Source organism: Entelurus aequoreus, linkage group LG09 (assembly GCF_033978785.1).
Source record: "Entelurus aequoreus isolate RoL-2023_Sb linkage group LG09, RoL_Eaeq_v1.1, whole genome shotgun sequence".
In the NCBI taxonomy this organism is placed as follows: Eukaryota; Metazoa; Chordata; class Actinopteri; order Syngnathiformes; family Syngnathidae; genus Entelurus; species Entelurus aequoreus.
In genome coordinates, this window is record NC_084739.1 from 28,615,644 (window position 1) to 28,640,536 (window position 24,893).

The 24,893-nt window shown below is 39.0% G+C and overlaps 1 protein-coding gene across 1 annotated transcript in view; it reads right to left on the reverse strand.

Annotated features, from left to right (window-relative positions):
- Positions 1-7,029, reverse strand: part of LOC133656824 (uncharacterized) — an 85,184-nt gene extending 78,155 nt beyond the window's left edge. The window contains exon 1 of the mRNA XM_062057672.1: positions 6,749-7,029. The gene's annotated coding sequence lies outside the window, so the exon portion shown is untranslated. The remainder of the gene's footprint in view (positions 1-6,748) is intronic.
- Positions 7,030-24,893: the final 17,864 nt, after the last annotated feature.

The window sequence follows — 24,893 nt, forward strand, 5'->3', positions numbered from 1 at the left end:
CTGCATGCGTACTAGGTCGCATTGCGCCAGCGGACGGAGGGGGAGGGGGTCTTAAACGACCTGTGTGTGTGTGGACACGGATAAAGTTGAATGGGATTTAATCTGGATAACTTTAGCCGGTTTAGTGTAAAAGGGGCCTTAAGGCGTCAGGGAATGTAGTTTACACTCTTACTGCCGCTGAACCACACAAGCTGGCATCCATTACACTGGCACATGTATCAGTCATACAGTAACTAATAGGCTAAAAGAATGTCTGCCTGCAGAAAAAAAGACGACAGGAACAGGACGTCAGACAAGCATGAAGGAAATCCCCCCCAAAACTGCACAAAAAATGGGTTGTGAGAGTTAATTTCAAGATTTATTTTGCAACTGTATCACTACTGTATTGCATGTCAAATATATATTAGAGAGACATAAAAACATGTATTGCTGGACCTGCTCATAACTCCCCTTATCCAGAGTTTTACATCACAACTGAGGTCAATGGTGAAATCGTCCATTTTAGCGTGATTAGGATTTGTACCCACAAACCCTTATGAACACAATCACGTCACAGCTTTGCCCCTTATCCCAGGCTTGGATGGAATGCATCAGAATGTGACGGCAGACAGGAAGTCCTTATTGTACTTGTGTAGAGATCCCGGAGCCAGACAGAATACGGGAGCGATGTCACCCCTATCTTTGTGCTTGCTCACTGCGTAACAAAGACGTAAATAAACACAGTTACCCTCATCGGTCTTCAACTGTCATTTCAATTAGGCAGTGTTGTGATGGAAAGCCACGGTCAGTGTTTTTTTCCCAGCCACGCTGTTACCTCTGACCCCTACGGCTCGTGCCTGAGGTGATTTTCTTTATTAGTCCATTGGGTCAGTATTTAGCCCTGTAGCCATCAGTAGCGGCCGGGCTTAAATCTGCAGAGTCAACACTCTCTCTTCCTGGCTGTTAGCTGCATTAGCACACTGAAGCCCACAGCTCTTCCACTCCCACTCCCACTCCCAAAACATCCTCCTTAAGGCCAGATAACATCTCTGTCCCATTCATTCAAGAGCCAGCCCAAAGCCTGCTGCTCTGAAGCTGGGGAAGTTTTCTATGAGGTCTAATCAGTCTCATCACCAAGTCACCAAAGTTTCACCCACAAGTTTACATAAGTTGTGAAACTATCACTCAATGTCTTGACTCTTTACCTCACTTTCGGTTCAAATAAATACTGTACACGTGCATGTCTTTTTTTCCACTTTTTTGTAAATGAAGCAAAAAGGTTCCGCTTTGTCCAAGTAGTACGACAACCCAGGGTCTGGCATTGAAAAAGTAATTGTTATGTTACTGTCGGCAAATCAAAATGTTGTTTGATTAGCATATTCAAAGTCTCGTCCGTTGTGGTTTCACTCGGAGATGTGTACATGCTTGGCTTTTACTCACATTTTTTTCTTTACATCAATTCTGCTGTAGACGCCATTCGAGCCAAATGGTAATTACAAAGGGGAGAAATCTACTCGAGAATAAAAAGGGCGGTTGTTTAATACTATCACATGAAAGAACAGGCAATGTCTTTTTAACACATCACATGTGTTCTTAATTTCACTACCTACAGTAAGAAAATAAGAATGATACTGTTTGCCAATGCCTTTATATTTCAACCAGGACATTAGCGTAAGCAGAATACGCCTAAATTATGGCGATACCACAGCTGTCGCCAACGTAACGTAACATAATTTTTTATATACATGTTACAGGTTATGTATCTTTTATTATTGAGTGTATAAAATGTAAAGAATATTTAATGGACCACAATGGAAACAAGCCTTATGGCTTTTTGTGCCATCCATTTGCCTTTTTAAAGCATTACATGGATTAAAATCTTTAAGATGTCAATAAACTTCTCAATCAAAACCCGGGGCAAGTCAAAATTTGTGTTCTCTTAAAGGAAAACTGCACCTTTTAAAAAAAAAAATGTTGTCTATAGTTCACAATCGTTATGAGAGACAAGAAGACAGATGTATTTTTGTATTCATTCTAACTCGTAAATAAAAGTCTGCTTACAGTGGAGTTAATGGGAGGTCCTTCATTCTGCGAATAAAGACCTCTAAATAAACATCCACAAACTGCCAACAATACTCCATTTACATGTTGTGACCTGAATATTAACCAAGTATTAGTGATATTGTTATTATATGCGCTACCTGGAGACAAACTACTTTTAGTGGCGCCGTGATTACGGAGAGCTAACTAGCTATATTGACACCAACAGCTGTGGTCGGAATTTGTGGAAGTTTATTCTAGATCATAAACAATGCCTCTCACCTTGATAGTAGAAGAATGAAGACATAATCCAACAAGTTGGTCAACTCTGGCATCCAGTTTGGACTCGGAAATGGCGAGAAAGACACAAAAAGACACTTGGTTTCAACCCACCCCCAACCCCCTTTTTTAACCCTTAGTGAGGATTATAAATCATTCTTTATCTAAACTGGAATATATCAACATCCGAGCAGTTGGCATGCTAGTGAGAGCAGACATTGTACAGTAAGTGATGTTTTATTATGTCGGTTGGCTCTCGTGATGTCTGCAGTGTGTTGTAATCAGTGATGTTGTCAAAGGAAAAAGCGAACGTCTTGATGCGTTTGTGAAAGTAATATGCCAATATTAAATGTTATTATGGATGTGCCATATATACTTACGGTGTATATATAAACCTTAATGGAGGTGTTTGGATGTTTTTTTAAGCACTTCATAGACAGAAAAAAGTGATTCCCATAGGCTCCATTGTGAGAGGACTTTTGCTCACATTTTTTACTATTTAGAATGCATTGAAAAAAACATATGTATGCTTGTCTTCAGGATTTTGAATGATGTAAGCTGATCTGGGAATGTACTGTACACATTTTTGTTTTTACACAGTACAGAAACACCAAACGCCACACTGTATATTTGGATTGTACATGTAAATGTCAAAACAAAGACCAACACAAGTTTCTGCCAACAAAGTTACATGCTTCTCTTATCATTTGTCTACTGATTTGTGTCGTAAACTCAAATAAGTTTCTGGTTGCTACTTAGCGTTCTTCTTTATATGCCAGCTCTTTGAACATCATTCCACATTGTTTACACTGTTTATCAATCAATCAATCAATCAATGTTTATTTATAAAGCCCTAAATCACGAGTGTCTCAAAGGGCTGCACAAGCCACAATGACATCCTCGGTTCAGATACCACATCAGGGCAAGGAAAAACTCAACCCAATGGGACAATGAGAAACTTTGGAAAAGACTGCAGATTTTTACAACCCTTTGATTTATACAACAGTCCGAGAAGAAAACATACCTATTACCATGTTCCAAGCCGTTGAGACCGGGTTATCTGGTTATGACTATAAAGGAATCTTATAGGGGAACTGCACTTTTTTTGGAATTTTGCCTACCGTTCACAGTCATTATGAGATTCAAGAACACGTTTTTTTTTATTACGATTTTAAAGATGATAAAAAAACGCAGATGCGGCTAATGGGAGTCACCGCTGTAGCCTTCAAGACTCTCTAAAACAACTTCAAAACCATCCATCAATGTTTTGTACACACCCTGCAAGTCTATATATAATGTAGTAACAGACATGTTCATAGCAATATGTAATATGTTCAACATTTACCGTATTTTGATAATTTTAATCATTTCCGGGACTGATTTCTTCAGCGCATTGATTTCTGTTTCCACGTCTGACTTCTGGCAACATGTGTATTACTACTTCCGGAATCAAACACAAGTGTGTTTTCTAATCATGGCAGACTTTGGTAACAGACAACGAAGACGACTAAATGAGGATTCACAACCTTATACTTTTGGTGGGCTAATACTTTACAGGTACTGTAAAAATATGATTGTTCATGTTTTTCAGTCAGTACAGGTTATTGTCCGATTGCATTGTGTTGTGCATTACAAACTCAAACGCATTTTGTGCTCACGTAGAAGCTAGCTTATAGTAGTAGTAGTAGTAGTTAGCTTCTACGGCTAATACCGAAGCATTCCGATGTGTTACTACGCTAGAAAAAGAGTTCTTCATTGTTTGCTCATAAATTAACATAATGTTGCTACAGCTTGGTTTATCATACAGGTTACAGAATATAAATTAAGTATTGTTGACGTTTTTTTAATGCATTTTAAAGTGATTTAGAGCTAGAATTGATTGCTCCCATTAGCTGCATTGGTATAGCCACCAAAAAGGAGACCATTTTTATACGTTAGAAAGCGAAAAAACGTTTGTTTTCTCGTCTCTCATAATGATTGTGAACGATAGGCAAAACTCCCCCCAAAAAAGTGCAGTTCCCCTTTAAAAAAGTATAGGATCATTGAGCAAGACACAGCTAACACCGTCACAGTGACCTTTGCTGAAATATACAACTACTATGGTTCTTTACCCTTTTTTAAAAAAAATGCCTACCAAATTGAAGTTCCCGGGGTGATCACTCCCTCATCCCCTTGGCTAACTGAGCTTAATCTCACAGGAGATCTTAGCTTCACAAAACCCAGTCAATTTGAGTAAGATGATTCCTTGGTGGTGGTGGTCTCCAAGGACCAGCAAGAACAATAGATCAAATACCAATGACGAGGCTTTGAACCATTGTCTTTCCTGTCTTACTTTCTATCGTTCATACCCACCACTCCTCCTCATAGCATGCTTTGGCTTCTACCTGAGTGAAAGTGCCACATTATACTGTAAAGGAGCCTCGACCGCCCTACGACCTGTAGATAATGCTATATATATATTTATTGAGTAGATGCTGTTAACAGCTATACTGGTGCAGTAATCTGATAAAAGCCTGGAATTCCCCTTCATCCGAGTGGCGCTTTGAAGCTAGTTGGGCGGATCATGTTTACTTCAGAACAAGAAGCCAGATTTGGATGCAACAAATGAGACGTTATGACTTCGAGTGATCATTGCTTCCATTGCAAACGACATGTTATCAATCTCTCATTGTTTGGATCTGGTCCTTTTGTAGTTCACTTGTCTTCTTTCTTTGCCTTCCCCGACCCATTAAACATTGGCCATGAAAAATAAGTCATCCGCGGGGAGTTTAAACAGTGCGCTCAGGAGAAAAGCTTGGCAAATAGATCTGCACGGCCGCTAAAGAAGACATCAATTTCATAATCCATTTTGCAAAACAGGACGTGCACCAACAACTTGTCAAAATGGGAGGCCACTTGGAAAACAGGGAGATTATTCGAGCGTATATATTGGGGACGCCTGCCAGCTTCCATGGATACAGAAGTTACTATGCACGTACTCTTATTTTGTTTTTCTTTGGACAGAGGAATCTAGAAGAATTTGATCCTTGGGTATCAATCTCTGTTCGCATGATAAAGACGGTGATGACGGAGGAGTTGATCACTGGCTGAGGGTGGAGTCCTTGCATATTTGTCTGCAGTGCTACAGTAAATGTTGCCGTCTCCACCCAAACTTTAACCACTGCACATTCTCTCTCGCTGAGCTGTCTGACACAGCGCATTTGCCCTCATTCCATCAAACATTTCCATAAGACAAGACCACAAGAAGTCGTGTAATGAGAAAACAACATGTATGTGTTCGGCAAGAGTGAAAAAGAGCAATTGTGCAAACCTCATTGTCGCTCGGAGGTTTTTGCCAGCTGGCACAGGCGCCCTGGCAAAACTGTCCCCCTGTGGGTAATGGATCATAAAGGTTTGCTGGGAGGCGAGTTGATTTAGCAATGTAACCCAAATCCATTAGTGCTGCGTTTCTGCATAAGCAAGCGTGGCATTGCAAGACGTCATGCACCGAAACAGTTTCCCCAGTGTAGAAAAACACAGACTTGTCACTGCAGATCTGTTTACAGGTCCCACAAAAAGCTGTTGCCCAAAAATGATTGGCATGATCTTCATGTGCTGCATATTAAAGTGATGATGAAATTATCTAAAGCAGTGCGTTAACAGTGTTACAAAAAAGATCAATTAGAAGAATACATAATGTTGGATATAGAGAACATACAAACCTTTTATTTATTCAATCACAATTATTGAAATTCAACGAGTTGGTGCATTTGCAAACAGCTAAAATGATGTACAAAGCAAACTATAACCTGCTACCCAAGAATGTACAACTCTTCTCAACAAAAGAGGAGAAATATACCCTTAGAGGAAAATCTAATTTAAAACATCTGTATGCTCGTACAACACTTAAAACTTTTTGCATATCAGTATGTGGAATTAAATTATGGAACGGATCAACCAAAGAAATCAAACAAAGCACCAATATGATTCAGTTTAAGAGACTGTTGAAATTACAAGTGTTCACAAAGTACACAGTACAAGAATTATGATGAACATCTTGAATCCTTTTTTTTCCTTTTTTTTATGGAGACAAAGATTATGTATGTATTTAATATTTGTATTTTTACTATGGTATATTATTTATTTATTATTTATTTGTTTACCGTTCTGTTACAAAGAACAAGGAAATTGGATAAAATTGCTATGGTACGAAAAGGGGTAGGATTAAATAAACTCTACTTCTTCCTACTCCTTTTCGGACGTGCTGTAATGAAACAACTGGAACTGTGTGATGCATTACATTGTATCGTATGCATGTTCGAAATAAACTGAAACTGAACTGAGCTGTTAACAAATATACTATTAGGTGAAAGCAAAAATTCAATCCCTTATTTGGAAAAGCCTCTTGTGTGCACTCCTAGTGTATTGCATAGGAAGTAATGTAACTGAATTAAAAAAGACGTTCTCTTACCTTAACGTAAGCAGCATTTATAATTATTCCATATGGGATGCGTGCGTTCTGTTAGAAGATGAGTGACACACTGATGTATCATGCATGGACCTGAGCACAAGGCTGCAAAGCTGACAAAAAAGGGGATTAACAGTATTAGGAGTGTCCAGATGCAAGCCACACGCACTTGCATCAAAACACACTGCTTGAGAAGCGCAACAGAACGATCCAACGATATTTGCAGTCGTCCCAGCGTGGTACCAAGTAGTGTCGAATCACAACATACTCTTTTATAAAAATGCACTGGATGTTAGCAGTGGAGTGGAATAAACCAAGTGACAGGTTTTGGACATGCGTTTGTTTTTAGCTTTGTTCCTAAAAGCTGATTATAGAAGGCCAGATGGACCTCAGAGCAATGGCACCCTCCTCGCACACGCACACACATCTGTATGAGTGGATAACAAAGAGACACAAACTGGGTCACCACTTACTTATGCCAGATTGAATTTTGTGAATAAATTTGATATTGTGTGATTACTAATGCTTTTTCAGTTTTAATTTTACGGTTGTACTTGCACTGTGAGGTCAAGTCGACAAGAGCATAAATTACCAATTATACTAATGTATTTTTTGATTTTGCAATTGGAATTCATTATTATTATAAACATTAACACTGCCGAATGGAGGTGGGAAAAATAATTGATTGTTTGATACATCACGATTAAAGAATGTGAGCGATTCATTAATTGTTTACATAATAAAGTAATACAGATCGTTCTAAAAAGTGGCATGAATGCTAATGTTCTCCAAACAAGTTTACATACACTTGTAAAGAACATAATGTCATGGCTGTATTGAGTTTCCAATCATTTCTACAACCCTTATTTTGTTGTGATAGAGTGATTGGAGCACATACTTCTTGGTCACAAAAAACGTTCATGAAGTTTGGTTCTTTTATGAATTTATTATGGGTCTACTGAAAATGTGACCAAATCTGCTGGGTCAAAAGTATACATACAGCAATGTTAATATTTGGTTACATGTCCCTTCGCAAGTGTCACTGCAACAAGGCGCTTTTGGTAACCATCTACAAGCTTCTGACAAGCTTCTGGTTGAATATTTGACCACACCTCTTGACAAAATTGGTGCAGTTCAGCTAAATTTGTTGGTTTTCTGACATGGACTTGTTTCTTCACGTTTAAGTCAGGACTTTGGGAAGGCCATTCTAAAACCTTCATTCTAGCCTGATTTAGCCATTCCTTTACCACTTTTGACGTGTGTTTGGGGTAGGGCTGGGCGATATATCGATATGCGTGATATATCGCGGGTTTGTCTCTTTGCGATATAGAAAATGACTATATCGTGATATTCGAGTATGCGTTCTCACGCAGTTGCTTTTAGCTGCTGGCATTACACTACAGGCTCTCCTCGCTCTTTCCTGTCCCTCCTTCTCACAGACAGCAAGCGCAGCTTCTACATACGTCACATACTGTCATGACATACGTCACATACGCATACGCCCTCGCGCAGCAAAGAGGTAGCAGCATGGCTAACGTTAGCTGTGATGCTAGCGGTAATACGAGAGAAAGAAGGTGCGAATCTGATAACAAATGAAGGACTAATTAATTCCCCCAAAAAACAGCAGGGGGTCCATCGTCTGGCGGTGGTTTGGCTTCAAGTGGGAATATGTCGAACAGACAACCGTAATTTGTCAAGTTTGGGGCGAAAGCTTTTCTATAAAAAGTAGCATTACTGTTAATATGTAGCATCATTTGAAAAGTCACCTGCTAGAGAATGAACAGTGCTTACTCCGCATGTCAACATCTCCGTTCGGTGCCACACGCCCACACCATCAAAATGCAGAGGCAAACATTTCCAGATCAACACCGTATGAAAAAAATAGTGATTTTTTTAGTTGTGATTTCCTTCTCTGCATGAAAGTTTTAAAGTAGCATATATTAATGCAGTATGAAGAATAATGTTTTAATGTAGACACATAGAATCATCATACTGCTGTGATTATATTATATTATATATTATACATATATATATATATATATATATATATATATATATATATATATATATATATATATATATATATATATATATATATATATATACGTACAGATCATCAAAACGCCCACACTACTGGGAGGAAAAGGTGCAAATATAAATATTTAGCACGCGCAATGTTATTTATCAACATTCATCGTTGTTTTGTGAGCACTATTTTGCATTTTATTTACTACGTATCAGAAGGACTTGCAAACTAACAGTTCCACACTCGGCAGCAGAATCAGTGCTCGCGCTGCTAAGACTATGGACAGACAAGAATCCTCCATCCTATGTGTGTGTTTGTCAAGCTACGAGGGAAGTTAAGGGACTGATTAAAACAAATTAAATTCATACGTTTTGGTGTCCTTCAGCATTTTTTAATGACGCTTGTTTTTTCACGCATATATATATATATATATATATATATATATATATATATATATATATATATATATATATATATATATATATATATATATATATATATATATATATATATATTATTAAAATATTTATCATATGAAAAAAACTTCTTTAGGTATGCATTTTTTTTGCGTCTTGAGCGGAGTAAGTGCAGCTTTTCCCCCATGAGCGCACCAAAAAAGTGGTGACAATGTAGTAACGGGCATATTTAATATTTACATATTTTTATAATTTTAAGCTTTCCAAAACGCATCACAAAGTTTGCTTATTTTTTCTTCACTGATTATTACTCACTGAAGACTTTGAAAGTCAACAAACATGATAAAACATCACTTACGTCTGCTGTCATTAGGTTGCAGACTGCTGGAATGTTCATATATTCCCATTTTGGTGAAGAATGACTCGACATCCTCACAAAGAAACGGGGCAGGGGGCAGGGTGAACAAGGTTCTTGGTCCTGTACTCTTTAGCATCCACATGCTGCCTCTAGGTCAGTTGTTCTCAACCTTTTTTCAGTGATGTACCCCCTGTGAACATTTGTGTTAATTCAAGTACCCCCTAATCAGAGCAAAGCATTTTTGGTTGAAAAAAAGAGATAAAGAAGTAAAATACAGCACTATGTCATCAGTTTCTGATTTATTAAATTGTATAACAGTGCAAAATATTGCTCATTTGTAGTGGTCTTTCTTGAACTATTTTGAAAAAAAGATATAAAAATTACTAAAAACTTGTTGAAAAATAAACAAGTGATTCAATTATAAATAAAGATTTCTACACATAGAAGTAATTATCAACTTAAAGTGCCCTCTTTAGGGATTGTAATAGAGATCCATCTGGATTCATGAACTTAATTCTATACATTTCTTCACAAAAAAATAAATCTTTAACATCAATATTTATGGAACATGTCCACAAAAAATCTAGCTGTCAACACTGAATATTGCATTGTTGCATTTCTTTTCACAGTTCTTTTTGACAGACATTTTAGTGAGGATCAAACCATCATGGCATGGGGGAAACTCTGGGTTTATGGTAATACTTGATTTGATGTTCAGTTTATGAACTTACATTCATATTTTGTTGAAGTATTATTCAATAAATATATTTTTATAAAGGACTTTTGAATTGATGCTATTTTTAGAATATTTTTTAAAAAATCTCACGTACCCCTTGGCATACCTTCAAGTACCCCCAGGGGTACGCGTACCCCCATTTGAGAACCACTGCTATAAGTGATATCATACGCAACTCCAATGTTGGCTTTCACTGTTATGCTGATGACACCCAACCCTACATGCCCCTAAAGATGACCATCACGCCGGATTGTAGTCAGATGGAGGCGTGTCTAAATGAAATTAAATAATGGATGTCCACTAACTTTTTGCAACTCAACGCTAAGAAAACGGAAATGCTGATTATCGGTCCTTCTAGACATTGACATCTACTTTAATAATACCACCTTAACATTTGACAACAAAACAATTACACAAAGCAACTTGGTAAAGAATCTCGGCATTCTATTCGACCCAATTCTGTCGTTTGAGTCACACATTAAGAGTGTTACTAAAACGGCCTTCTTTCATCTCCGTAAAATCGATAAAATGTGTCCCAATTTGTCCACCACAGACGCTGAGATCATTATTTATGCGTTCGTTACGTCTCGTCTCGATTACTGTAAAGTGTTATTTTCGGGTCTCCCTATGTCTAGCATTAAAAGATTACAGTTGGTACAAGACTTTTGACAAGAACAAGAAAGTTTGATCATATTACGCCTATACTGGCTCACCTGCACTGGCTTCCTGTGCACTTAAGATGCGACTTTAAGGTTACTAAACGGTCTAGCTCCATCCTATCTTGCTGATTGTATTGTACCATACGTTCCGTCCAGAAACCTACGTTCCAAAAATTCCGGCCTATTAGTGATTCCCATCGAGCCCCAAAAAAGTCAGCGGGCTTTAAAGCGTTTTCTATTCGCGCTCCAGTACCCTGGAATGCCTTACCAGTAACAGTTAGAGATGCTACGTCAGTAGAAGCATTCAAGTCCCATCTTAAAACTAATGTATACACCCTAGCCTTTAAATAAACCCATTTGTAGACCAGTTGATCTGCCCTCTCTCCTATGTGGAGAGGGTTTTAGGTGGCCACGGGTCAATTTCCACAGTACCAAGTCGGGTTGGACCACTCCTTGGTACATCAGTTGGCGACGTTTTCGTGCTGCTGACCTATCTACATGCAAGAGGCTCCTGTGCTGGCCTCACTATGGTCTGTACTCTCATATTATTAAACATATCCACTCGGCATTCATTGCACCGGTCACCTGGAGGGGGGTCCACACATCTGCGGTCCCTTCCAAGATTTCACATTGTTTCCATTGGGTTGAGTTCTTTGTTGCCCTGATGTGGGATCAGATTCAAGGATGTTGTTGTGTTCTGTGCAGCAGCTGCTTGGCTTGATAACAAATATTAGCAGAGCTAAAACCGCCCAATTAGCGTCAACTAATGCAAGTGAAATGACAAGTGAATGAATTTTGTTACAATTTGTGTTTTATCTTTAACAATGTGTATTTTGCCTGCTACATGGCTTATCAACCATAAATCATGAAGCATTTGTATTATATTAAGCATTTGTATTATATTCTAACCTAATATTTGATTATGGCAGAATTATAATATGGAACATTTTTATTTATTAATTTTTTTTTTTTTTTTTGAGTGCAACAAGAAAAGCCCAATGCATTTTCATTTATATTTCAACCTTGTAAAATTGTTCTTTAAGTGCAATAAGAAACATATGTTTAATGTATTGTATGATTTCATGTTAAAATAAAGCCAATAGTGAAGTTTTTTTGTAGTTCCCTTTAATTTTGAAAAGTTTTGAAAAGTATCAAAAACTATCGATATACTTTTTGGTACTTAAACTTAGACTTAGACTTAGACAAACTTTAATGAACCACAAGGGAAATTGTTCAACACAGTAGCTCAGTTACAATGATGGAAAGTGTATGGATGGAAGGACAATGCAGGTATAAATAGACTAATATAGCGATAAAAAAATCTAACATATATACGAATATATACATAATATGTGTACAGAATAATATATATACAGATATATTATATTATGTCTACAACATATATACAATATATACCAATGACCATGTACAATATTACAGTATATACAGTATACTTGAGGAGATGGCTGGGTGGCCCAAGAAGCTTCTGTTCCATTGGACTGTACAGCACAGGAAGCAAGCTACAGCTGCCAATAACATCAGTGGTGGAGGAGTACAAGGTGACAAAAACACGCCGGGCCATGATGCTACGAGACAGCAAAGACGAGCGAGTACGGCAGGCAGGCATTGTCGTCAGGTCAGGCAGAAAGTGGTTAGCCAGCAAAGCACTGAGGGAGGCGGAGGATCGACTGCATCACACGGACATTGTGGGATCAGTAGCCCAGGGAAGACTTGGTCTGGGTTGCTCATCCAGAACAAGATGGAACAAAGCTGACCCAAAGGAGCGGCGAGGCTTGATGCAGAGGGAGGTCCGAAAGGCTGAGGAGGAAAGCCGGTATGTCAAGGCAGTAGCCATGAAAAAACAGGGCAGCTGGACTAGATGGGAGAGTGTAAAAGACAGATCTCTAACCTGGCAGGACATCTGGAGTATGGAAGGCCACCGGATCAAGTTCCTGCTGTGTTCTACATATGATGTCCTGCCCACCCCATCAAACCTCCATACTTGGGGAATGGTTGAGAGCCCCAGCTGCACACTCTGCGGGAAGATAGCTAACCTGGAGCATGTCCTCTCCTCTTTTCACTCAAGCTTAGCAGATGGCAAGTTCCGGTGGCGTCACGACCAGATCCTTGCTCAGCTGGCAGAAGGTGTTGAGCAGGCCAGGAAGAGGACAAGGCAGCTCTCTAATGGGCCACGCTTCATCCACTTCGTCAGGGCAGGTGAAAGCGCAGCAGCAGGAGGGAGGAACAAAGGAGTCCTGGCCACAGCAAACGACTGGGAGATGCGGGCCGACCTGAAGAAGCAGCTCAAATTCCCAGAGGAGATAGCCCACTCTACCCTGAGACCTGATATTGTTCTGTGGTCTAGAGGAACCAAACAGGTGGTGCTTATCGAGCTGACAGTACCTTGGGAAGAGAGGATGGAGGAGGCGTACGAACGCAAGCTCAAGAAGTACCAAACCCTCATCCTCGAGAGCCAGCACAATGGATGGAAGGCCTGGAACCTACCGGTGGAGGTGGGCTGTAGAGGCTTTGCGGGGCGGTCGCTCTGGAGAGCACTCGGACTGCTAGGGATCGAGGGGCTGGCTAGGAAGCGGCTGGTAGCCAACACCACTAGAAGGGCAGAGGAAGCATCACGCTGGATTTGGTTACAAAGAAAGGTGCGGTGGCAGAGCCGACCTACTGAAGGACTAGGGACATAGAGTTGGGTGGCATTCAGCGGGGGTAGATCCAGGACGCTAGATCTGCCGTCGAGCCCCTCCGAAGCGTCATGGGCTTATTTCGACGTAACGTTGATGACGGGGGGTGCCCATTTGAGAATCTGCTGATGCCAATCAACTCATGTCCAGTTGAGGTATGCGGTCAAGCTTAGTTTTGGCTCAGGGAGGAGGACGTCCCTGCCATGCAGAGTCCCGCCGGTGCCTTGATGGAAGGAGAGATGAAGAGAGCGAGCCCACAGGCTCACAGATAGTGCAGGGGCGAGTACCTGTAAAGGTGAGCCAGTTGCGATACCCTTATCGTATTTTGCATATATGTGACAGCAGCAGCATAAACTACAGAGTAGATCCAGCAGGAAATAGAAAAGAGACATTAAAAACAAAGAGAATTAGCTCACATAGAAGGTTGTCAGGTAATAGGCAGATGTCATCTATTGCTGTATGGCGAGTGATTATACAGCTGGATGGAGTGTGGAATGAAGGAGTTCTTGAATCGCACAGTGTGGGAACGAAGCTGAAGGAGCCTGTTGGAGTATGAGCTCCGCTGTCCCTTAATTGTCAGGTGGAGTGGGTGGGCAGGATTGTCCATGATGGCGAGCAGTTTGTCCAGTGTCCTCCTGTTCCTCACTGACACAAACGCCTCCAACTGCGTGCCAATAGTTTGGCCGGCTTTCCGGATCAGTTTATCAATCCGGTACCGGTACCGCTACTAAATTATTGGTATCGGGACAACCCTATTAAGGGCTAAACAAATAATCTTTGATTAATTAATTGAAGCGTCTTTTTGTGTCGTCCTCGCCAGTTCCGGGTCCTGAATGGCTGTCAAAGTGTACCAACTTGTTGGAATACCTACTCAGACAACTCATGCCCAAGTGAGATGCATGATTTATGATCTATGATAAACCTACAAGGAGCAAGGCAGCGAGGAAGCAGCAGACCACTCGATGATGTAAACATAGGAACACACGGAAGTGATAAGGGCACCGCTATAAATAGTTCTTCTATGTTAGCGCTTATAACAATGATACCACGAAATGTAAATGGAGTTTTGTTGGCCTTTTTTGAATGGTTAATTTTTAGATTTTATGGGCGAAATAGAGGAGGTCTCTTTGGCTCCGCTGTAAACTGACTTTTATTTACAAGTTAGAATGCATTTAAAAAAAAACATTAATTGTCATGTCTTTCATAATGATTGTGAACGATAGGCAACATTTAAAAGTGCAGTTCCTCTTTAAAGGCAAGTGCCGCTGTATGGACTTCCTTCTTGCAGTACATTTATTAGGGGTGTGGGGAAAAAATCGATTCGAATTCAAATCGCCATTCTCACGTTGTACGATTCAGTATCGATTCTCATTTTTCAAAAATCTATTTTTTTTTCTTTTTTTAATTTATTTAATTTTTTTTTTTTCTTTTTTTTTTTTTTCTTTTTTTTTTTTATTAATCAATCCAACAAAACAATACACAGCAATTTCATAACAATGCAATCCAATTCCAAAACCAAACCCGACCCAGCAACACTCAGAACAGCAACAAACAGAGCAATTGAGGAGACACAACACGACACAGAACAATCCAAAAGTAGTGAAACAAAAATGAATATTATCAACAACAGTATCAATATTAGTTACAATTTCAACATAGCAGTGATTAAAAAACCCTCATTGACATTATCATTAGACATTTATAAAAAAAAAATTTATAAAAATGAACAATAGTGTCACAGTGGCTTACACTTGCATCGCATCTCATAAGCTTGACAACACACTGTGTCCAATATTTTCACAAAGATAAAATAAGTCATATTGTTGGTTCATTTAATAGTTAAAACACATTTACATTATTGCAATCAGTTCATAAAACATTGTCCTTTACAATTATAAAAGCTTTTTACAAAAATCTACTACTCTGCTTGCTTGTCAGCAGACTGGGGTAGATCCTGCTGAAATCCTATGTATTGAATGAATAGAGAATTTTTTTTTAATCAGAAAAATATCGTATTTGAATCAGAAAAATATAATTTTTGAATCGAGAATCGCGTTGAATCGAAAAAATCAATTTATAATCGAATAGTGACCCCAAGAATCTATATTGAATCGAATCGTGGGACACCCAAAGATTCGCAGCCCTAACATTTATCCTCTGACTGTTCAAACTTTCAATAAATCTGCTGAGGGATTGCAGTGGTCAATTAATATTGTGTGGATGGCTCCTGGCGGAAAGAATGGTCACATCAGTAATCGAGATAAATAAACCCAAAGCCGCAGTTTCGTTTTGACTACAGCAATAATAACATGCACTGGAAACCTTGTAAAATGAAAAACGGGTTGGAGGCCCAAAATTATAATAGCACTTATTGTGCTGGTGGTCACGCAGTAAGGCGCAATACTCAGAAAGGACGTTTCATCACAACCAATAGAGTCTCAATGTGTAAAATTTGCAGTTTGAATGGGCCTGTTATCGTATCAATCATCAGAGGCTCCAAAGAGGGGGCTAATATCAAACTCAACTCAACACAACTAATGGAGGCCCCCCTCTTCCAGCTGACTCTTTGTGCTTTTGTTCCCACTTACAGTATCAAAGTGCAGCTTAATTTAGTATTTTTTTTTAATCAAGACAGACCTCTCTTTGTGATTAACGTTGGGCTGAACCAGGGTGTTCACACCAATATGTTTCCTCAAGATTAGACCTCAACAAAATCTATCTACTGAAGGAAAGAAATCAGTCACAGCCTGATTTGAGTGAGTTATTTTTCTTCTGTTTTATTTTTTGGTTCCCAAGTCCTCATTCCGGACAACAATGGGCGGGACTGCTTATTTTAGAGAATTAAAAAGGAAAACAATTTAACAGTAAAACATGGTTTTCCAAAAGAACAGCGGAAGTGCCACTTAGAAGTGACAGCAATGTAAATCAGTTGATCGTTTTTCTCTTCAGTCACGCACAGTCTGAGGAAAATCCATAAGTATGCACCATGTTTTCTATTTGGATGTATCCGTTGCCATGAAAAATATATTGTTTTTGACTGAAGCGCGTGCTTAAAGTAGAATCTTGGCTTTGTGTGACTGTTTGACCCCGCAGCACACCAGAGTTTAGTCAAGATATGTTGCTCCTTTTTTTTTTTCTCGTTCTTTCAGCTAACCCATAAAGATGGTAATCTGAGTATGTTAGCCAGCCAGTGACTCTGGCCTAAACCACAGGATTAGAACTGATATTGATATTGGTGTTGGTGATTGTACAACTGTCATTACCTAGTCAGTCTTTTTTGTTTTTTTGTTTTTTTTCCTGTTTTCATGGTGGTCTTTTTGTGCAAGATTTACTCTCCAAACTGTTTTCACAAAGTTTTTTTTTTATAAAGAAGATGCATCAACCCCTGTTTGAGGACGTAACTTTAAGGAGGTGTTTTCATATTGCTCAAAGTTAAAAAAAAAAAAAAAAAAAAACAGATGACAAAACCCAGAATAAAAAGAGCAGGAAACAATACGTAGCATGCATACATAGCAACTCAAGTTTTCTGTGAATACAGCAGGAAGTGAAGAAAAAATGGTTTGTTTTATGCCTAAAAAGTTTGTCAGCAGACAGTATGAAGCCAAGTGAATTAAAAATGTTTTGGATGCTACAGCGTTAAATGAGGATTGCACTTTTTTGGGAATTTAGCCCATCATTCACAATCATGTAATACAAGGACACATATGTTTTTCTTTATTTTTTTAATGCATTCTAAATAGTAAATACATGCAATCAAAAGTCAGCTTACAATAGAGTACATGGGAGTTGTTCTATCCGGCCTATAAAGTTAAAGTACCAATGACTGTTACACACACTAGGTGTGGTGAGATTATCCTCTGCATTCGACCCATCACCCTCACCCTCTGGGAGGTGAGGGGAGCAGTGAGCAGCAGTGGTGGCCGCGTCTGGGAATCATTTTGGTGATTTAACCCCCAAGCAGGGAAGTAATGGGTCCCATTTTTATAGTGTTTGGTATGACTCGGCCGGGGTTTGAACTCACAACCTACCGATCTCAGGGTTAGACACTCTAACCACTAGGCCACTCAGCTAAAGCTAACGCTAAAGCGCTTAAAAGAACATCCAAACACCTCCATTATCGTTTTATATACACAATGTAAGTATTAATGTAATGTAGTAACACGTACATTCATAATAAGATGTATTATTTACGTGTTTTGCTCATTTTAAGCATACAACGGCGCATTAATTTCACAGACGCATCACAACGTTCGCTTTTTCCTTTCGAGATCCATCCATCCATCCATTTTCTACCGCTTGTCCCTTTTGGGGTCGTGGGGGGTGCTGGAGCCTATCTCAGCTGCATTTGGGAGAAGGCGGTGTACACCCTGGACAAGTCGCCACCTCATCGCAGGGCCAACACAGATAGACAGACAACATTCACACTCACATTCACACACTAGGGCCAATTTAGTGTTGCCAATCAACCTATCCCCAGGTGCATGTCTTTGGAGGTGGGAGGAAGCCGGAGTACCCGGAGGGAACTCACGCAGTCACGGGGAGAACATGCAAACTCCACACAGAAAGATCCCGAGCCCGGGATTGAACCCAGGGCTACTCAGGACCTTCGTATTGTGAGGCACATGCACTAACCCCTGTGCCACCGTGCTGCCCCTTTTGAGATCATCACTGATTATTACTCACTGCAGACTTTATGAGACCCAATAAACATAATGCAGCATCACATACTGTACAATGTCTGCTGTCATTGGGATGCAGACTGTTAGGATGAAGAAATAATCATAATCATGGCAAAGGGTTAAAAATGTATTTGCAAACCAGCGTCTTTCGCACGTCTTCTATGTTCTAAATAAATGCAATAGACGCAATGACGTCATAGCGCCCATTGGCTCCATTGTAAGCATACGTTTATGTACATTTATTTATGAGTTAGGATGCATTAAAAAAAAGACATACAATGTGTGTTATTGTCTCGCAAAATGGATTTTGAATTATAGGGAAAATACCACAAAAAAGTGCAGTTTCCCTTTGAGTGTAGACAAATTTACATCCGATTGAATAATTTGCACCTTTTTTTCAGTTTTGAGAGTCACACAGACTGAACAGTCTTCTTTTTAATTAGGTATGGTCCATCAAGGTTTTTTGCTGCTGATTCTGATATCAATCATCAACGAGTGAGATCAGCCAATATCAATGCTAATACCGATGACATGTATTAACTGCACATTTTTTAATACAGTTATGGCAAATGCTTTTGAGGGTAAATTAACACAATATTAGTTCCTTATTTTATTTTTATTACATAACATTGTTTGATCAAAACAAAGTCAATAATACACAATAACTAAACAAAAGTATAAACTACTATTTGCTACTCATTTAAATCCTTTTTTTGTAAACATTAACAAAAACAAAAAATAAAAGTACCAATCTAATCACTCATAATCGATCATATACTGATACTACTTTTGGTATTGACACCACCAATGTATGGCTCTCTTACTGTACAAGCACTGCAAAAAAGAGCTGTCAAAATATAAAGACAAGATTTTAGGAAAAATACTAAAAACAAGTGAAGTTACAAGTTGCTTGGGCAGATCATTTTACTTAATAAGACATCCTAAATTAAGATGTGTATATCTAGAAATAAGCAGGACTATTAAGATGGAAAAAAGTTTGTTATACTAAAAACGAGCATTATTTAACTTGCAATTCTTAACTTAAACATTCTCGGGATGTTGCAGAATCTTTAAACAAGATTTTTCTTGTTTCCAAAATATATTATTTTAATAGTTATTTTCTCAGTTTTAACATTCCTAAACTACAATACAAGAAATGCCCTTATTCATGCTAAAATAAAAATGGGTCAATGACTAAAAATAAGTAATTATTTTGTAAAATGTTCTAAATATAACATTTCAAAGCTTGGCAAGTGGCAAATAATTTGCACTGCATCGTGTACTGACTGTGACAATGCTGACACACCAACAGTTGCTGTTATATTCTCTTCTTTATATCATTTTCTGTTAATAACTGCTTACTTTCTGCGACAAAGCGGTCCCAGCCAACGTTCCCTCTAAGGTGCGCGCCTGCGCAATTGCGCACCGCTCACGCATCCTCAGCGCACTGCAAATTAATGCTGCGCAGGAAATCAAAAATCCCATCTGAACTTTAAACAAAATAAACACATTACAATTTATTCTGTATGATTTTGCAATGCAACTCTGTGAGTGACAGGTGACAACAAGAGTGGCCCCAATGAATAAAACAATATTTGTCAACACAGTTCAATTATCGTCTGTCGAGACACTTTACGGACAGGAATTCCATCAATCACTTTATTGAGCAAAACTGTTTGTAACCACACCAAAAACAAGACCTGGTCATTTTCTGCCATACAAACCAAGCTTAAACCAACTTTGTCATCCGTCATATCAACAGAAGCCGCTCGCTCGCTCACCTGCACCAACACACGCACTCATGGCACTTACCCAGTGCTGCGTTTAAGGCCACAAAAAGAGTCGGACAACCCCAACGCCACACAATGTGTAAATGCCAGTTTGTAACACTCTGACTCCACAATCAGATGTGTGCTTATTTTACTGCCATTTATTAAGAATGTTAATCTAAGGATATTATTCATGAAATATTGTCACTAGATTTCATAAATGCTAATAAAAAGATGTATTTTATAGACAGAAAGTTACAGGAACTAAATGTAATCTCTGAAAGGGGTAACATTTCTTTTAAAGGCCTACTGAAATGAATTTTTTTTATTTAAACGGGGATAGCAGATCTATTCTATGTGTCATACTTGATCATTTCGCGATATTGCCATATTTTTGCTGAAATGATTTAGTATAGAACAACGACGATAAAGATTGCAACTTTTGGTATCTGATAAAAAAAAGGCTTGCCCCTACCGGAAGTAGTGTGACGTAGTCAGTTGAACATATACGCAAAGTTCCCTATTGTTTACAATGATGGCCGCATGAAGTGAGAGAGATTCGGACCGAGAAAGCGACAATTTCCCCATTAATTTGAGCGAGGATGAAAGATTTGTGGATGAGTAAAGTGCAAGTGAAGGACTAGTGGGGAGTTGAAGCTATTCAGATAGGGAAGATGCTGTGAGAGCCGGGGGTGACCTGATATTCAGCTGGGAATGACTACAACAGTAAATAAACACAAGACATATATATACTCTATTAGCCACAACACAACCAGGTTTATATTTAACATGCCACAAATTAATCCTGCATAAAAACACCTGCGTGTTTGTTATGCTAGCTCCTAGCTCCTCTGCTAGCTCCTAGCTCCATAGAACACGCCAATACAATTCAAACACCTGATCAACACACACAATCACTCAGCCCAAAAGACCGTTCACCTAACCCAAGGTTCATAAAGCTTATATATTTTTAAAAAGTTACGTACGTGACGCGCACATACGATCAAGTTATCAAATGTTTAGCAGCCAAGGCTGCATACTCACGGTACCTGATATTCAGCTGGGAATGACTACAACAGTAAATAAACACAAGACATATATATACTCTATTAGCCACAACACAACCAGGCTTATATTTAATATGCCACAAATTAATCCTGCATAATAACACCTGCGTGTTTGTTATGCTAGCTCCTAGCTCCTCTGCTAGCTCCTAGCTCCATAGAACACGCCAATACAATTCAAACACCTGATCAACACACACAATCACTCAGCCCAAAAGACCGTTCACCTAACCCAAGGTTCATAAAGCTTATATATTTTTAAAAAGTTACGTACGTGACGCGCACGTACGGTACGGTACGTGTTATGCTAGCTCCTAGCTCCTATGCTAGCTCCTAGCTCCATAGAACACGCCAATACAATTCAAACACCTGATCAACACACACAATCACTCAGCCCAAAAGACCGTTCACCTAACCCAAGGTTCATAAAGCTTATATATTTTAAAAAAGTTACGTACATACGCAAAAAAAAGTTGCGCACATACGGTCAAGCCATCAAATGTTTAGAAGCCAAAGCTGCATACTCACAGTAGCACGTCTGCGTCTTTGTCATCCAAATCAAAGTAATCCTGGTAAGAGTCTGTGTTGTCCCAGTTCTCTACAGGCGTCTGTGTATCGAAGTCAAAAGTCCTCCTGGTTAGAGTCTCTGTTTTCCGAGTTCTTCCATCTTGACTGCATCTTTCGGGAATGTAAACAAAGAAGCGCCGGCTGTGTACTGTTGTGGCTGACTACGTTCGAAAAATACGTCCATTTCGCACCGACAACTTTCTTCTTTGCTTGCTCAGCTTCCTTCTCCATAATGCAATGAACATGATTGAAACAGATTCACGAACACAGATGTCCAGAATACTGTGGAATTATGAAATGAAAACAGAGCTTTTTCGTATTGGCTTCAATGTGGAAGGCATACCCGTGTTCGCCGGTCTACGTCACGCGCATACGTCATCCTCAGAGGCGTTTCGAACCGGAAGTTTAGCGGCAAATTTAAAATGTCACTTTATAAGTTAACCCGGCCGTATTGGCATGTGTTATAATGTTAAGATTTCATCATTGATATATAAACTATCAGACTCCGTGGTCGGTAGTAGTGGGTTTCAGTAGGCCTTTAAAGGCAGGACCCACAGCCAGACATACAATACTAGCACATAGGTCATGAAAAACATGTTTTTTTGTTATTGTCATTGTAAGGGGGCAAAATCACTTTTATCAGAAAATTATTTTAATAAAACATTTAAATTGTTATGATGTCAGGTTTGGGACAGGTGTGACGCTGGTGTGGCCACAGTGTGCACGTTTGATGTCGCTCACACGTGCTCCACTGAATGCTCAGGGAGTTTTTGCGTTTGCTCATACACACTAAAAATTAGAGGGAACATTGGTCCCAGCTACACTTCTTAAAGAGGTCATATTAAGGTTTTTTGCTACATGTAAAACACCTCCTTGTGGTCTGCATAACATGTAGTGGGGGTTCTTTGATCTAAATGTTTCATAGTTTCTGTTTCACAGACCGTTTTCAAGCTGCTTTCTGACACATCCTTAAGAGTCTTAAGGATGTGTCATTTTGTGGGCGATCTTATGTTGCATTCCAGTGAACTGGGAAGTGGGAAGTCGGAGCTGGGAATGACGTCACTGCCGAGTTGAGCGCGTTCCAGATACGCAGTTGGAAATCAAGATGGCCACATTCACAAAAGTTATTTTTGCGCTTGCCTTGTCTGAATATAAGTTCAAGTTAAAGTACCAATGATTGTCACACACACTTTAGGAGTGGTGAGAATATCCTCTGCATTTGACCCATCAACCTCACCTCCTGGGAGGTGAGGGGAGCAGTGAGCAGCAGCGGTGGCCGCGCCCGGGAATTTAACCCCCAATTCCAAGCCTTGATGTTGAGTGCCAAGCAGGGAGGTAATGGGTCCCATTTTTATAGTCTTTGGTATATAGACAACTTATGGGAAAATATGCGCTCTCTGCAACCTTCAAACACGGTGAATGAAGAGAAAACACAGACGCTATTGCTAGTGATGTAGCACATGTATACCACATGAAATTAATGTAGTGTACACTACAGTGACGTAACCATATATCAACGTACAACAATACCAGGTGATTTACTGTGACAAAAACTAATCAGAGGTGCTTATAACAGATTATTATTGTTTATCATTGTTTATATCCAGAGCAGCCATCTTTGAAACAAACTCAGGGGTGGTGAGAATGCTCCCACTTTCCGAGTCGGGGGGCGTTTCAGTTGAAATTCCGACTCGGAACTCGGAAATGTTAGGAACTCGCATGGCTGCAGTTCTTCTGACCACAAGATGCAAGAACCAGGAGGACGATGAGCAGGTGAGATGAGTTGTATTACTCAAACAGAGAGGGAAGCAGTCTTGCATGTAATAGTTACCAACATAAAGTGATCTTCGAGCACTGAGGAGTGCTCGAGTGAAACATAAATAGACATATGCTGATTGGCCGCAGGTGTGGACACGGACTACGATGGCGGACTCGTGAAAAGCAGTTTGGTTAAATGTCTACCATACATGGAGATATCTGCTGACAATTGGGAAAAACGTCACAAATGGGGAAAATTATCATTTGGAGGAAGTATGAAAGAAGACGAGATTGTTTATAAATATCTCAGCAATGCCTCCATGGTTGGATTTCACATTTTCGACGTATGCAGATCCTTCAATACACAAAAACAGGTACCAATAACTATAAGTCGCAGTTTTTTTTTGATAGTTTGGCCGGGGGTGCGACTTATACTCAGGAGCGACTTATGTGTGAAATTATTAACACATTACCGTAAAATATCAAATAATACTATTTAGCTCATTCACGGAAGAGACTAGACGTATAAGATTTCATCGGATTTAGCGATTAGGAGTGACAGATTGTTTGGTAAACGTATAGCATGTTCTGTATGTTATAGTTATTTAAAAAACTCTTACCATAATATGTTATGTTAACATACCAGCCACATTCTCAGTTGATTATTTATGCGTCATATAATGTACACTTATTCAGCCTGTTGTTCACTATTCTTTATTTATTTTAAATTGCCTTTCAAATGTCTATTCTTGGTGGTGGGTTTTATCAAATACATTTCCCCAAAAAGTGCGACTTATACTTCAGTGCGACTTATATATCTTTTTTTCCTCCTTTTTATGCATTTTCGGCCGGTGCGACTTATACTCCTGAGCGACATATATATATATATATATATATATATATATATATATATATATATATATATATATATATATATATATATATATATATATATATGATTTACTTGCATTGTCCACATGACGGCAGTAAACATTTAGAACCACCTGGTATTTTAAGGGGAAAATCACTTTTTTTGGAATTTTGCCTATTGTTCTCAATCATTATGAAAGACATGACGACGGATGATTTTTTTTTTTATGTATTCCAAATATTACATAAATGTAAATAAAAGTCCACTTACAGCGAAGCCAATGGGAGCTCTGTTATTTCACCCATAAAATCCAAATAAATAACCATTCAAAAAGCACCAATAATACTCCATTTCCATTTCGTGACGTGAATATTAACCAAGTATTAGTGATTTTGCTATCATAAGCGCTAATGCAGACAAACTTTTTATAGCGGCACCGTGATCACAAGCTTGTGTGGCCCTGTTATTGTTCTCAATGTGTAACATGCTGAGCCTCGTCCTCCAGTGCAAATTAATTTAAGATACTAAAATATAAAGGTGCTTATTATT